The sequence below is a fragment of the Delphinapterus leucas genome, chromosome 1 (genome assembly GCF_059928025.1).
Source record: "Delphinapterus leucas isolate spDelLeu-1000000601 "Yukka" chromosome 1, BTC_Dleu_Yukka2, whole genome shotgun sequence".
Lineage (NCBI taxonomy): Eukaryota > Metazoa > Chordata > Mammalia > Artiodactyla > Monodontidae > Delphinapterus > Delphinapterus leucas.
In genome coordinates, this window is record NC_143129.1 from 153,180,113 (window position 1) to 153,192,352 (window position 12,240).

General features: G+C 47.0%; 1 long non-coding RNA gene across 2 annotated transcripts; it reads left to right on the forward strand.

Annotated features, from left to right (window-relative positions):
* The first annotated feature begins 1,447 nt into the window (after positions 1-1,447).
* On the forward strand, positions 1,448-11,423 carry LOC111175740 (uncharacterized). 2 transcript variants are annotated; one of them, XR_016387429.1, is made up of 4 exons: positions 1,448-1,682; positions 7,857-7,963; positions 9,932-10,123; positions 10,710-11,423. It is a non-coding gene; the product is annotated as an uncharacterized LOC111175740 (long non-coding RNA). The 2 variants fall into 2 exon arrangements; XR_016387430.1 differs by having other exon boundaries at positions 7,857-7,950.
* Positions 11,424-12,240: the final 817 nt, after the last annotated feature.

Below are 12,240 nucleotides of genomic sequence, written 5' to 3' on the forward strand. Positions count from 1 at the left end.
TAATAATAGTACCTACTTCGTGGGATTGTTTTGATTAAATGAAATAGTATATGGTGCAGCCTGGCAAAAGATCCAGGTTTTAGCCTGTGAACCTGGGCCTGACTGTGGGGTCAGGGCATACAAAGGGCTACTCCTCCGTAGTCCTGAGCACTGGGAAGGCACTGGGAGGGCTCTGGCTTTGGTGGTGGATTCTGGGGGAGGGAGCCCTGGGAATAGGGATCTGAGAGGGCTGGTACAGAAAAGACAATGCTCTGCCCCAGCTATCATTATTGGGGCTCCAAGGGAGCAGCTTCCAGGCCTTTGGTCCAGGAGAAGGAATTTCCACTCAAGGGCTCCAGGTATGGACAGAGGGAACAGAAACAGGACCCCTGACCAAATCACTTCTGACCTGGGGGAGGGTAGATTTCTGGAAGCTAAGTGGGGGTTGTCTTAAAGAAAAGGATGGGGCTTCCTTGGTGGCGCAGTGGTTGAGAGTCCACCTGCCGAGGGGACATAGGTTCGTGCCTCGGTCTGGGAAGATCCCACATGCCGCGGAGCGGCTGGGCCTGTGAGCCATGGCCACTGATCCTGCGCGTCCGGAGCCTGTGCTCCGCAATGGGAGAGGCCACAACAGTGAGAGGCCCGCGTACCGCAAAAAAAAAAAAGAAAAAGAAAAGGGTGACCTTGTCTGGGGTACACTGCCCAGCAAGGGCACTGTGCTTGACTTTGGCCCAGTGCACAGACGGCTCTGGAGACCAGTTGGGGTTAGAGAACTAGACTCTACTTCCTGCAGTCCTGCTGGCGTCTTGGCCGTGACCTCCTGGGATCAGACTGGTGTCCTCCTGCGATCAGGACCCTGCGGAACTTTCCCAAGATAGGTCCTCCGAGCCTGGCCGCGGTTGCACTCCTCCTGGAGCTATTGATAACGAGGGTGGGCGCGCAGGTCGAGACCTGAGGGAACCGGCCAATACCACTGGAGGGCGCGCGCGCGCGGGTCGGAGAGTTTAGGTGGTGACGCCTCTCCTATACATCCGCCTTCTACAACGACAAGGTCAGCAGAGGTGGAGGTGGGGGCTGTGGAGGGCGGAGGAGTCGAACTCTCGGAGCTCGCAGACCCGAGGCACACTCGGCCCCTACAGAAATCCTGACCCCCCGCCCGCTCCCCGCTCCTTCCTCTCCCCTTCTCCTCCCCTCTCCCCTCTCCTCCGCCCTCCCTCTCCCAGCCGCAAAGGAGGCCCCAAAGCTCGCACCTTTCAGGGCCCACCCCTCCCCTCCCCTCCCCTCCCCTCCCCTCCCCTCCCCTCCCCTCCCCTCCCCTCCCCCTCCCCTCCCCTCCCCTCCCCTCCCCTCCCCCCTCCCCTCCCCCTCCCCTCCCCCTCCCCTCCCCCTCCCCTCCCCCCTCCCCTCCCCCTCCCCTCCCCTCCCCTCCCCCTCCCCTCCCCTCCCTTACCTCACCCCGCCCCGCCCCTCCTTACCTCACCCCGCCCCTCCCAAGTTCCCTCCTTCCTTCCTTCCCCTGAAATCCGCTCCCGGAAACTCCCGCCTTTCTGGCTGCGCCCATCCGGAGCTCCCTCCCCATCCAGGAGGCGACCTCAATGTTCCCTCCTTTCTGGCCTTGCCCTTGCCCTCCCTCCCCGTGATTCCGTTTTTCTCCTTGAGCCCTTGACTTTTTATAAGGAGTGACCTGGAAGACCTCAGAGAAGGTGACTTTGTGTGTTTGTGTGTGTGTGTGTGTGTGTGTGGTAAAACACACATAATATTCACCACGTTACATTTTTAAGGTACGGTTCAGTGGTATTAAGTACATTCATGTCGCGCAACCATCACTTCATCCATATGCTGAACCCTTCCTCCACAGCTGACACTGTACCCTTTAGATAGCTCGCCACTCTCCCCTCCCCCCGCCCCTGGCAACCACTGTTCTATTTTCTGTCTCTGTTATGATTTTGACTACTCTAGGTACCTCATGTAAGTGAAATCGTGCAGTGTGTGTGTGTGTGTGTGTGTGTGTGTGACTGGCCTATTTCACTTAGCATAATGCCTGTAAGTTTCATCCATGTTGTAGTATATGTCAGAATTGCGAGAAGGTGACTTTTGAGTTAATTCCTGAAGGAAGTGAAGGGGCAAGAGGAACAAATGTAAAGGCCCTGAGGCAGGAATGGGGCTCGTGTATTGGAGCAAAAGTCCAGTGCAGCTGGAATAGGATAGGGAGGAGGGGGAATAGTAGCCATAAGGCAAACTTTGGCTTTTACTCTGAACAAGATAGGAAGCCACTGGAGGTCACCTTTAAGCTGAAGGGTGACCGGATCAGACTCCACATTTCTATTGAACCTCCCTGGCTGCTGAGTTGATAATAGGATGGAGGGTAGCAAGGGCAGAATGGGGAGGCCAGTGAAGAGGCTGTTGCTTCTAACATTGTCTGGAGGACTAGGGAAGGCTTCCCAGGAGAAGCTGAGACCAGAAGTTTGAGTAGGAATTGACAAGGTGAGGGGTACCTTTATGTGTCGGAGGTTGGGAGTGAAGTATTCCAGGTAGAGGACATGGCTTATACAAAGGTGTGGAGGTGAGAGCAAGTGTAGTTGATTGGCAATTATTAGTACAGTTGGCCCTTTTTTTAAAAAAAGTTTTTGGCCGCACTGTGCAGCACGCAGTTTATTAGTTCCCCTGACCAGGGATCGAACCCGCATCCCCTGCAGTGGGAGTGTGGAGTCTTAACCACTGGACTGCCAGGGAAGTCCCAGTTGACCCTTGAATAACACGGGTTTGAACTTACATGCGGGTCCACTCATATGCAGGTTTTTTTTTCAGTAAATACATACTACAGTAGTACATCATTCGTGGTGCGTTGAATCCGAGGATGCGGAACTGCAGGTGTGGAGAGCCGACTCTAAAGTTATATGCAGATTTTACAGGGATTTCCAACTGCACAGGGGTTGGCCCCCTAACCCTACCACCCCCCACCACGTTGTTCAAGGGTCAGCTCATTAAACCCCTAGATTGGGAGCTTCCTGGGGAAGAGATGTATTTTCATTTCCATAGGGCAGGGCCTCTACAGGCGCTCTGAAGACCTGCTGATACCACCCTCTCCTCCCCTGTCACTGTGAAGTAAGAGTGCCACCTGGGTTAGACTAACCAGGGCTCTGGGTCTCACCAACACTCACATCATCAGTGAGCTTGCTTTACTGATTTTCCTCTCTCTCCTATATATCTTCATTCTGTCCCTTTTAAGAGAGATCATCAGGTCTCTTTCATCTTAAAAAAAAACAAACCAAAAAGCCCTCCCTCTATCCTGCTTACTTCTACAACTATTTTTGTATAACTCTCCTACCCTTCACAGCCAAACTTATAAAAATAAGGATTTTTAAAAATTAAAGTATAGTTGATTTACAATATTGTGCTAGTTTCGTGTGTACAGCAAAGTGATTCAGTGATATATATATATATATTTTTCAGATTATTTTCCTTCATAGGTTGCTACAAGATATTGAATATAGTTCCCTGTGCTATACAGTAAATTCTTGTTGCTTATTTATTTTATGTATAGTAGTTTGTTAATCCCACACTCCTGACTTATTCTCCTCCCGACCCCCGTCCCTTTCCCCTTTGATAACTATAAGTTTGTCTTCTATGTCTGTGAGTCTGTTTCTGTTTTGTATATATATATTCATTTGTGTTATATTTTAGATTCCACATATAAGTGATATATATTTGTCCTTCTCTAACTTCACTTAGTGTGATATTCTCTAGGTCCACCCATGTTGCTGCAAATGGCAATATTTCATTATTTTTGAGGCTAATATTCCATTGTATATATATATATATATATATACATACCACATTTTAAAAAAAAGATATTTATTTATTTGGTTACACCGGGTCTTAGTTGCGGCAGGCGGGCTCCTTCGTTGCAGCAGGCGGGCTCCTTAGTTGCGGCATGCATGTGAGATCTAGTTCTCTGACCAGGGATCAAACCCGGGCCCCTGCAGTGGGAGTGCGGAGTCTTATCCACTGTGCCACCAGGGAAGTCCCATATACCACGTTTTTTTTAATTTAACATTTTATTTCATGGAACTAACATATACAAAGTAAAAAAAAGTGAGAACAAAAAATGATTTTCCGAGTACTTTTTTCTTTCTAGTGTTTCATTTATTTAATAAATATTTGTTTTACTCATACTACGTATGGGGAACTTTGCTATCTGCTAAGAACACACATACACACTTGGCATTGCCCCTACTTTTAATTTAATTATGGATAATGGCTATTTGTAATAAGAACAAAGGCTTCTATGCTTAACACACATTAACTCATTAAACAAAAATACTATAATCATGTCCACTTTGTAGTTGGGGAGACTGAGGCAAAGAAGAGTTAAATAATTTGTACAAGGCAGACAGCTGGTAAATGGAGAGGATGGAATTTCAAATCTGGCTTAGTTTTTAGTCTCTTAACCATTATAGTGCATTTATTCTCTTAGCTCCCCGCCCACCGCTGGCACCTCTCCGCTTGTGGGATCTTAGTTCCCCAGCCAGGGATTGAAGCCAGGCCCACGGCAGTGAAAGTGCTTTCTTAACCACTGGACTGCCAGGGAGTTCCTTGCATGTATCTTTTTGAATTAGAGTTTTCATCTTTTCTGGATATATGCCCAGGAGTGGGACTGCTGGATCATACGGTAGCTCTATTTTTAGTTTTTTAAGGAACCTCCATACTGTTTTCCATAGAGGCTGCACCAATTTACATTCCCACCAACAGTGTAGGAGGGTTCCCTCTTCCCCACACCCTCTCCAGCATTTATTGTTTGTAGCCTTTTTGATGATTTGATTTTTGACCATTGTGAGGTGGTACCTCATTGTCATTTTGATTTGCATTTATCTAATAATTAGTGATGTTGAGTGTCTTTTCATGTGCCTATTGACCGTCTGTATGTCTTCTTTGGAGAAATGTCTATTTAGGTCTTCTGCCCATTGAAAATTAGTTTTTAAAGACATAAATTATGTAAAATTTCACTGTACATGCTTGCAATAAATATCCAAACATATAGGGACTTCTCTGGTGGTCCAGTGGCTAAGACTCCACGTTCCCAATGCAGGGGGCCTGGGTTTGATCCCTGGTCAGGGAACGAGATCCCACATGTCTCAACTAAAAACCCCACATGCCGCAATGAAGATCCTGTGTGCTGCAACTAAGACCCAGCGCAGCCAAATAAATAAATAAATAATTTTAAAAATCCAAACATGAAAAAACATAAAATCAAAAGTAAAATTCTCCTTCGCTGACTACCCTGCAGAAATAACCACTGTGAAGAGTTTCTTGTGTATCCTTTTTAAGCATTTTCTATGCATTTATACAAGCATATATGGCTGTCCTTTTTCCTTGATGCATCCAGTCTTTTTTTTTAAATTAATTTATTTTTTATTTATTTATTTTTTTGGCTGCATTGGGTCTTCGTTGCTGCACGTGGGCCCCCTCTAGCTGTGGCGAGCAGGGACCACTCTTCATTGTGGTGCGTGGGCCTCTCAATGCGGTTTCCTGTCTTGTTGCAGAGCATGGGCTCTAGGCGCGTGGGCTTCAGTAGTTGTGGCACATGGGCTTAGTAGTTGTGGCTCACGGGTTCTAGAGCGCAGGCTCAGTAGTTGTGGCACACGGGCTTAGTTGCTCCACGGCATGTGGGATCTTCCTGGACCAGGGCATGAACCCGTGTCCCCTGCTTTGGCCACCGCACCACCAGGGAAGTCCTGATGCATCCAGTCTTGATGCATCCATTTCAATACATATAAATCTAGCATGTTATTTTTTTAAATTTATTTTTTTATACAGCAGGTTCTTATTAGTTATCTATTTTATGCATTAATGTATATATGTCAATCCCAATCTCCCAATTCATCCCACCAACACCACCCCCAGCATGTTCTTTTTAACAGATATATAATATCCTGTTGTGTGGCTGTTTTATAGCTAATTTAACCAGCCCCCTGTTGAGTATGCAAATTGTATTTCACTTTAGCTATTTATAAAATGCCACAGTAAATATCCTCTAAGTCTTTGTGCATGGGTGAAGTACATTTGTAGGCTAACTTCTTGGAAGTAGAATTGTTGGGGTAAAGGCTGTGTGTATTTTTAATTTTCATAAATTCTGCCTAATTGCCATTCAAAAAAGTTGTACCTAATTACACTCGCACTGATAACTTTGATAGTTTAGCCACATTTATTGAAAGAGTTGTCAACAGTTGCTTTCTCCACCTCTTCACCTCCTACTTACAGCACAACTCACTCTAACTTGGCTTCTCTCCACCACTTCACTTTAAAAGGATCTAAGGAGAGGTTGACCGCTCTCTCCTTTCTGAAACACTCTTGCCCTGGCTTTTATAATACCGTACTTGCCTGGTCTTCCTCTGCCCACTTGTGAATGTTGGTGCTGCTTAGGGCTTCAGTTACCATCTGCATGCAGATGACCCCCACATTATTTCCTTCTTCCTAATCTTTATCCACCTGCTTATTTGCCATCTTGATGTGCACGCATGTCCCACAGGCACCTCAGATTCAACATGCCCAACATCCTCCTCCTCTGGTGCTCCCTTCTCAGCAGCTGTTCCACTGCTGTCCAGTGGTCCTAGCCAGAAACCTGCAAGTCATTTTTGAACCTCACTGTCCCTCAACCTTCACCTCCAGTCAATCACCATGTCCCTGCCCATTCTATCTCCATAATGCCTCTCAAACTATCACGTCTCTCATCATCTCCCCACACTACCCAAGTCCAGGTCCTCACTGTGTACCACCTGGACACTGCAATGACCTTCTAATTGCCTCCCTGGCTTTAGACTTACTACTCTCCAAACCAGTCTCCACCCTGTAGCCAGAGTGAGCTTTGAAAAATGCAGATCTGATTATGTTACAGTCCTGCTTAAAACCCTTTACTAAGTTCTGATTGCACTTAGGGTAAAGACAAATAAATCTCCCCTGGCTGATTAGGCCTTGGCAGCCTAACTGTTGTCACTACCAACCCCCTCCTTCATACTGTAATTAGTTTCTTGAGTGTTTTATGCTCCTTCCCACTCAGAGTTTTTGTCTTTGCTGTTCCTTCCGGCCTGGAATACTCTCTCTTTCCCTCCTGCCTTGACCTGGCAAACACCTTCTCAATAAGTAGGTCTCAGCATAAATTTAACTTGTTTGAGGATGCCTTCCAAGACCCTGAGACTTATGCCCAGTGCCTAACACAAGGGTTGGTACATGTTGAGAGCTCAATAAATATTTACTAATGAACAAGCGAAGGCCTCAAGGCCAGGTGGGTGATTACCAGACTGCAGTTTTTCACATGACCTCTGGGTGTCACCCTTGGCCTCAACTTAACCAGGTCTTGGCTGGGAACCCAGAAGGAAGGGCAGATTTGATGCCCAGCCTGGCCCCATCCATCCAGCAAACTGGGAAAGGTTATGGGAAGCCCAGCTACTTCCTGGGTCTGACACGTTCTCCATCTGCTGTGGGTCAGCTGGCTTGATAGGGTGACTGATCATACCAGTTTTCCCAAGACTGAACTGCCTGTGCTCCCAGGATGTGGAAATTTTAGTCGTAAATCTGGGACAATCCCAGGCAAATCAGGAGGATTGGTCACTGAACCATGGACAGAGGGGTTGAAACCCCCACCAATGCACTAGACTAAGGTCTAGGCCCAGCAGCAGAGCTGGCTCCAACCCAGCCAAGCTCCTTGCAGCAACACCACTGGTGGGCTGACCCTGTAGCCTGGTGGTTGTAAGAATTTAGGGAAAGTATATATACTTTAAAGGAATATAAAGAGACCAACTTATGTCTGACAATGTCTACCATTTATTCAGTGCTGCTGGGCATAACATACTTATACATATCTTTTCTAATCCTCACAGAAACCCTAAGAGTACAGAAGATTGTTTTCCTTTCAGAGACTAGAAAACTGAGACTCGAGACCAGACTCAAGTAACCAGACCAAGTCACGCAGCTGTTAAGTAACATGGTGAAATTCAAACCCTTATCTGTCCGAGTACAAAGCTTCAGCTATTTTCACTGAATCTTTAGCCTGGCCATTTCCTTCCTTCTCTAGTCACTATTTGAGAGCCCCAGGAGTGTGAGTAGGAGGCAAGAGGCAGGTGTGGGTGGAAAGGGTTGAGGAAGAGGGTCTGTGATCAGGGCCTGAGTGGGGGGTAGGGGATCCACATAGCATTGACAGCTTGCCTGTCCACATCAGAGAAGTCTCTGCTGTCTTGAACTAGGTGTGGGCATAGCCTGGGGGCTCCAGGGAGGCCCCTTCACAGGCTGTCATCCTGACACCAGGCTGTATATTCGTCAAGAAGCCAAGGCTATGTTTCCCAGAGTCCAGGATGAACCCAACCAGGCCTTATCTGATTGCAAATGGACATCTGGACATGAGAGAGGCACAGGGGAGGGGCCATCAGGAGCTAGCCATAAACTCAAGAGATAAGTGAGGGGTGGGGGGATGGGTGGGGATGTGACAAGGGTCATGGTAAGTACAGTGCCTTGCCCAGAGTTTAGGCTCAGTGAGTGTTGCAATTAATGAGATAGCCAACTGCCCCTCTTTCCTAGAAATATTTGTAAGGCTGAGTTTTATTTTTGCCCAGATGGTTGTTTAGGAATTGAACTGCTTTTGAATACAAAACAAGAGTTGGTTGTGTAGAAGCATGAGCAGAGGCCTGACTTTGGTTGTGTGGAAGAATGGGCAGAGGCCTGACTAGGCTGTGCAGTGGTCAGAGCCCTGATGAACACTTATTGGTCTGGCAGCCAGATATCCGCTCCACAGGAGGTGTGATAAGCCAGACTCTGGGATTCCTTTACATTAAAAGACAAAATGCAGGCATCCTTCAAGAATTTTAAGTTCTCCGGCAGGAAGGTGCTTTGGGCTGTGCTGTTTTACTTTATTTTATTGGTGATGTCCAAAGATTTTTAGGGTGCAAGATCTGTCCTGGATCATCTTGGCCTCAAACCTGCCAGCCCCTGGCACTGGTGTGGCCTGGCACCCCATGGCCAGGTTCTTCCCTGTGGCTCTACTCTGCCAGCCAAGCCATCAGATGGGTGGTACCTAAGCAAGTCTTACCCAGAGTTGGGCCATGTCTCTGCTCTTCCCTAGCTGGCTTTCCAGCTTCCACTAGAGAACTGGGCCTTGTACACTCTAGGGAAGGCTGAGGATCTGGGCGTAAAGCAGGGGCAGAGAGAAGAGAAACCTTGCTTAAGCTGCCTTGTCCACAGGATTCCTCTTTCCTTCATTCTGAAAATACCTAGTTCCAACTGTGATGAAAGGGAAGAGGAATTTGTGAAAGTTACCAATACTGTACCATCACATTGATGTGGGACCTCTTGCCAGGAGCTCATGGAAGACAGTGACCTGGTGCAGTGGAAAGCACAAGACTTTAGGGTCAGTCAGAATTGGATTCTGTTACTTTCTTGCTGGGTAACCTTGGGAAAGTTACTCAACCTCTCTGAGTCTTGATTTCCTCAGTTGATAAATAGGGATAATAATAATAATGATAATGTCTACATCATATGTTTGTTTTGAGGTCTAAATTTGCTGACCAATGTATATAAAAATATAATATTTATTGAGTGCTTATTATGTGGTATGTCATGTTTAAGTGCTTTATAAGCATAATATGAACTCACATAACCCTATGAGTTGTGTACTTCCATTGTCCATGCTTTATAGATACAAAACTGAGACTCAAAGAGCGTGAGTAACTTGCCCACACTGGTAAATAGCAGAGCCAGGATTTGGACCCAGGCAGTCAGGCTCCAGTTCACATGTACTTAACTACCAAGCCATGATGCCATATGGAGTAGGGCTGAATAAAGAATAGCTATTATGATCATAGTAATGTAGTATTAAATGCTTTTTATATCCATGGTGTTAAGTGTTAATTATTAGCATATTTGGATGCAACGTTTATCCCTTTTGTTCCTATTTCTTCCACAGCCATGGCAACAAAGGGCCTTGTGCTCACTACAGCAGAGCATCCTGTCTTTGTCCAATCCAGCCCAGAACATCAGTCTCTGCAAATAACAAAAGATGTGGCCACTCGGCCGCCTGTCGGTGCCCCCACTGGAGCACTGAGAAGGGTTGAGGCCTCTCCAACTGGAACTGAACTAGGAGGAGAGCAGCAGACAGGTACTACATATCGGCTGACTGGGAGCAGGGCTTACAAAAGAGAGGTCATGCTTAATAAACCTGATTAATTTCTTTGAGTGGCAACAATGTAATCAGACAGGAGTGAAAGGAGGGATAGTAATTTATCCTAATTCCAAAGCACAGGAGTGCAGCTAAAACCAACACACAGATTTTATGGAGATGCTGCTGGGGCCTGGAGGGTTCTGGTGGCATTCAGCCTTGGGGGCAGCCAGAGGGAAACTCAGTGAGTTGCTCACAGTGACCTAGTGAAGAGGAAACCCAGAGCAGGGACAGAGCACAACCTGCCTAAGCCATCTAACCTAGACACAAATCTGCCTGTTAATTCCCTTCCAGTGGCTTCCTGCTGCCTATATATAATAATGTGGATGATAATAAAACAATGATGGCTGCATTTATTTGATATCTACTATGTGTACGGTACTATACAAAAAGGAAACTGAGGCAGAAAGCTTAAGAAACCTACCCAGTCACATACGTATTAACACACAGCTGGGCCTCCAACCCAGTCTGCTCTCACATTCCAGACCATTTGCAACTGTGTTTAATGATGTGTCTCTTCCATCAGACAGGAAGCCCCTCTGTAGCAGGAACTGATTCAACCTTTGCTCCTTTAGCCCTCAGTAGATGGAAATGCTGAAGCTCCCACGTCCTCTGTGCTTCTCTTTCTGAACACTCTTCCCTGGGTGAGCTCATCCTTGCTTTTGGCTTCAGGTCCCACCTCCTGGAGGAAGACTTCTAGAGAAGAGAGTCTAGAAGACTCCCTAACCTCTGACGCACCCCAGATGAGCACCCCAGTCTGAGCCCATCGTATAAATTCCTTCCTTCTTGACAGTAACTGGTTTAGGAATGGGGTTATACCCAGTGAGACTAAGAGGACACTTGCTGGGGGGCTTCTGGGAAAGGTTTTTTCACTCCTAGGAGAGAATCACTGGAAGCGACATTCCCAGTGGCTCTCTTCCTGGGAATGTTGTCAAGTCTAGATATGTCCTGGACCTACTGAACCTGGTGTGCTCCCAAGCTGAGAATGGAGCCAACAGCAGGGATGGCAGAGTGGAGAGCTGGAAGAAGTCTTTGTCCTTGAGGGCATGAGTGCCCTGCCATCCCTGGAGGCCACCCTAATGCTGAACAAGGGAAATTAAATATTGTCACTGCTGAAGCTATTGAGAGTGGGCTTTCTGATATTTTGTGGTAGAAAGCATCCTTACTAATATAACCAGGGCAGCATTACGACTTTTGTGGGCCCCTTCCTACAGAACAATTTCTTTTTTTTTTTTTTTTTTTTGCAGTATGCAGGCCTCTCACTGTTGTGGCCTCTCCCGTTGTGGAGCACAGGCTCCAGACGCGCAGGCTCAGTGGCCATGGCTCACGGGCCCAGCCGCTCCGCGGCGTGTGGGATCTTCCTGGACCGGGGCACGAACCCATGTCCCCGGCATCGGCAGGCGGACTCTCAACCACTGCGCCACCAGGGAAGCCCAAACAATTTCTTTTTTAATTATGTTTTATGACTGCATTGGTGTAAAGATGAATATATTAATATTATCTATTAAAACATCTTTATTAAAACTTTTTTCTGGGACTTCCCTGGTGGTGCAGTGGTTGGCAATCTGCTTGCCAATGCAGGGGACACGGGTTCAAGCCCTGGCCTAGGAAGATCCCACATGCCGCGAAGCAACTAAGCCCATGCGCCACTACTACTGAGCCAGTGCTCTAGAGCCCTCGAGCCACAACTACTGAGCCCACGTGCCACAACTACTGAAGCCCACGCACCCAGAGCCTGTGCTCTGCAACAAGGGCAGCCACCGCAGTGAGAAGACTGCACACCACAACGAAGAGTAGCCGCCACTTGCCGCAACTAGAGAAAGCCTGCACGCAGCAACGAAGACCCAAGGCAGCCAAAAAAAAAAAAAAAAGAAATAGAAGTGTCTTTAAAAAAGTAAAATAAAATAAACTTTTTTTCTGATTTAAAGGAGATTAAAGCTTTTTTTTTTTTTTTTGAGGAGCCCTAAGAGTATTGGGGCACTAATAGGCCTACCCCTGCCTAGTAGATAGACTGGTCCTGGATACGACTCCCAAATAGTCATGTCCAGGCCATACCT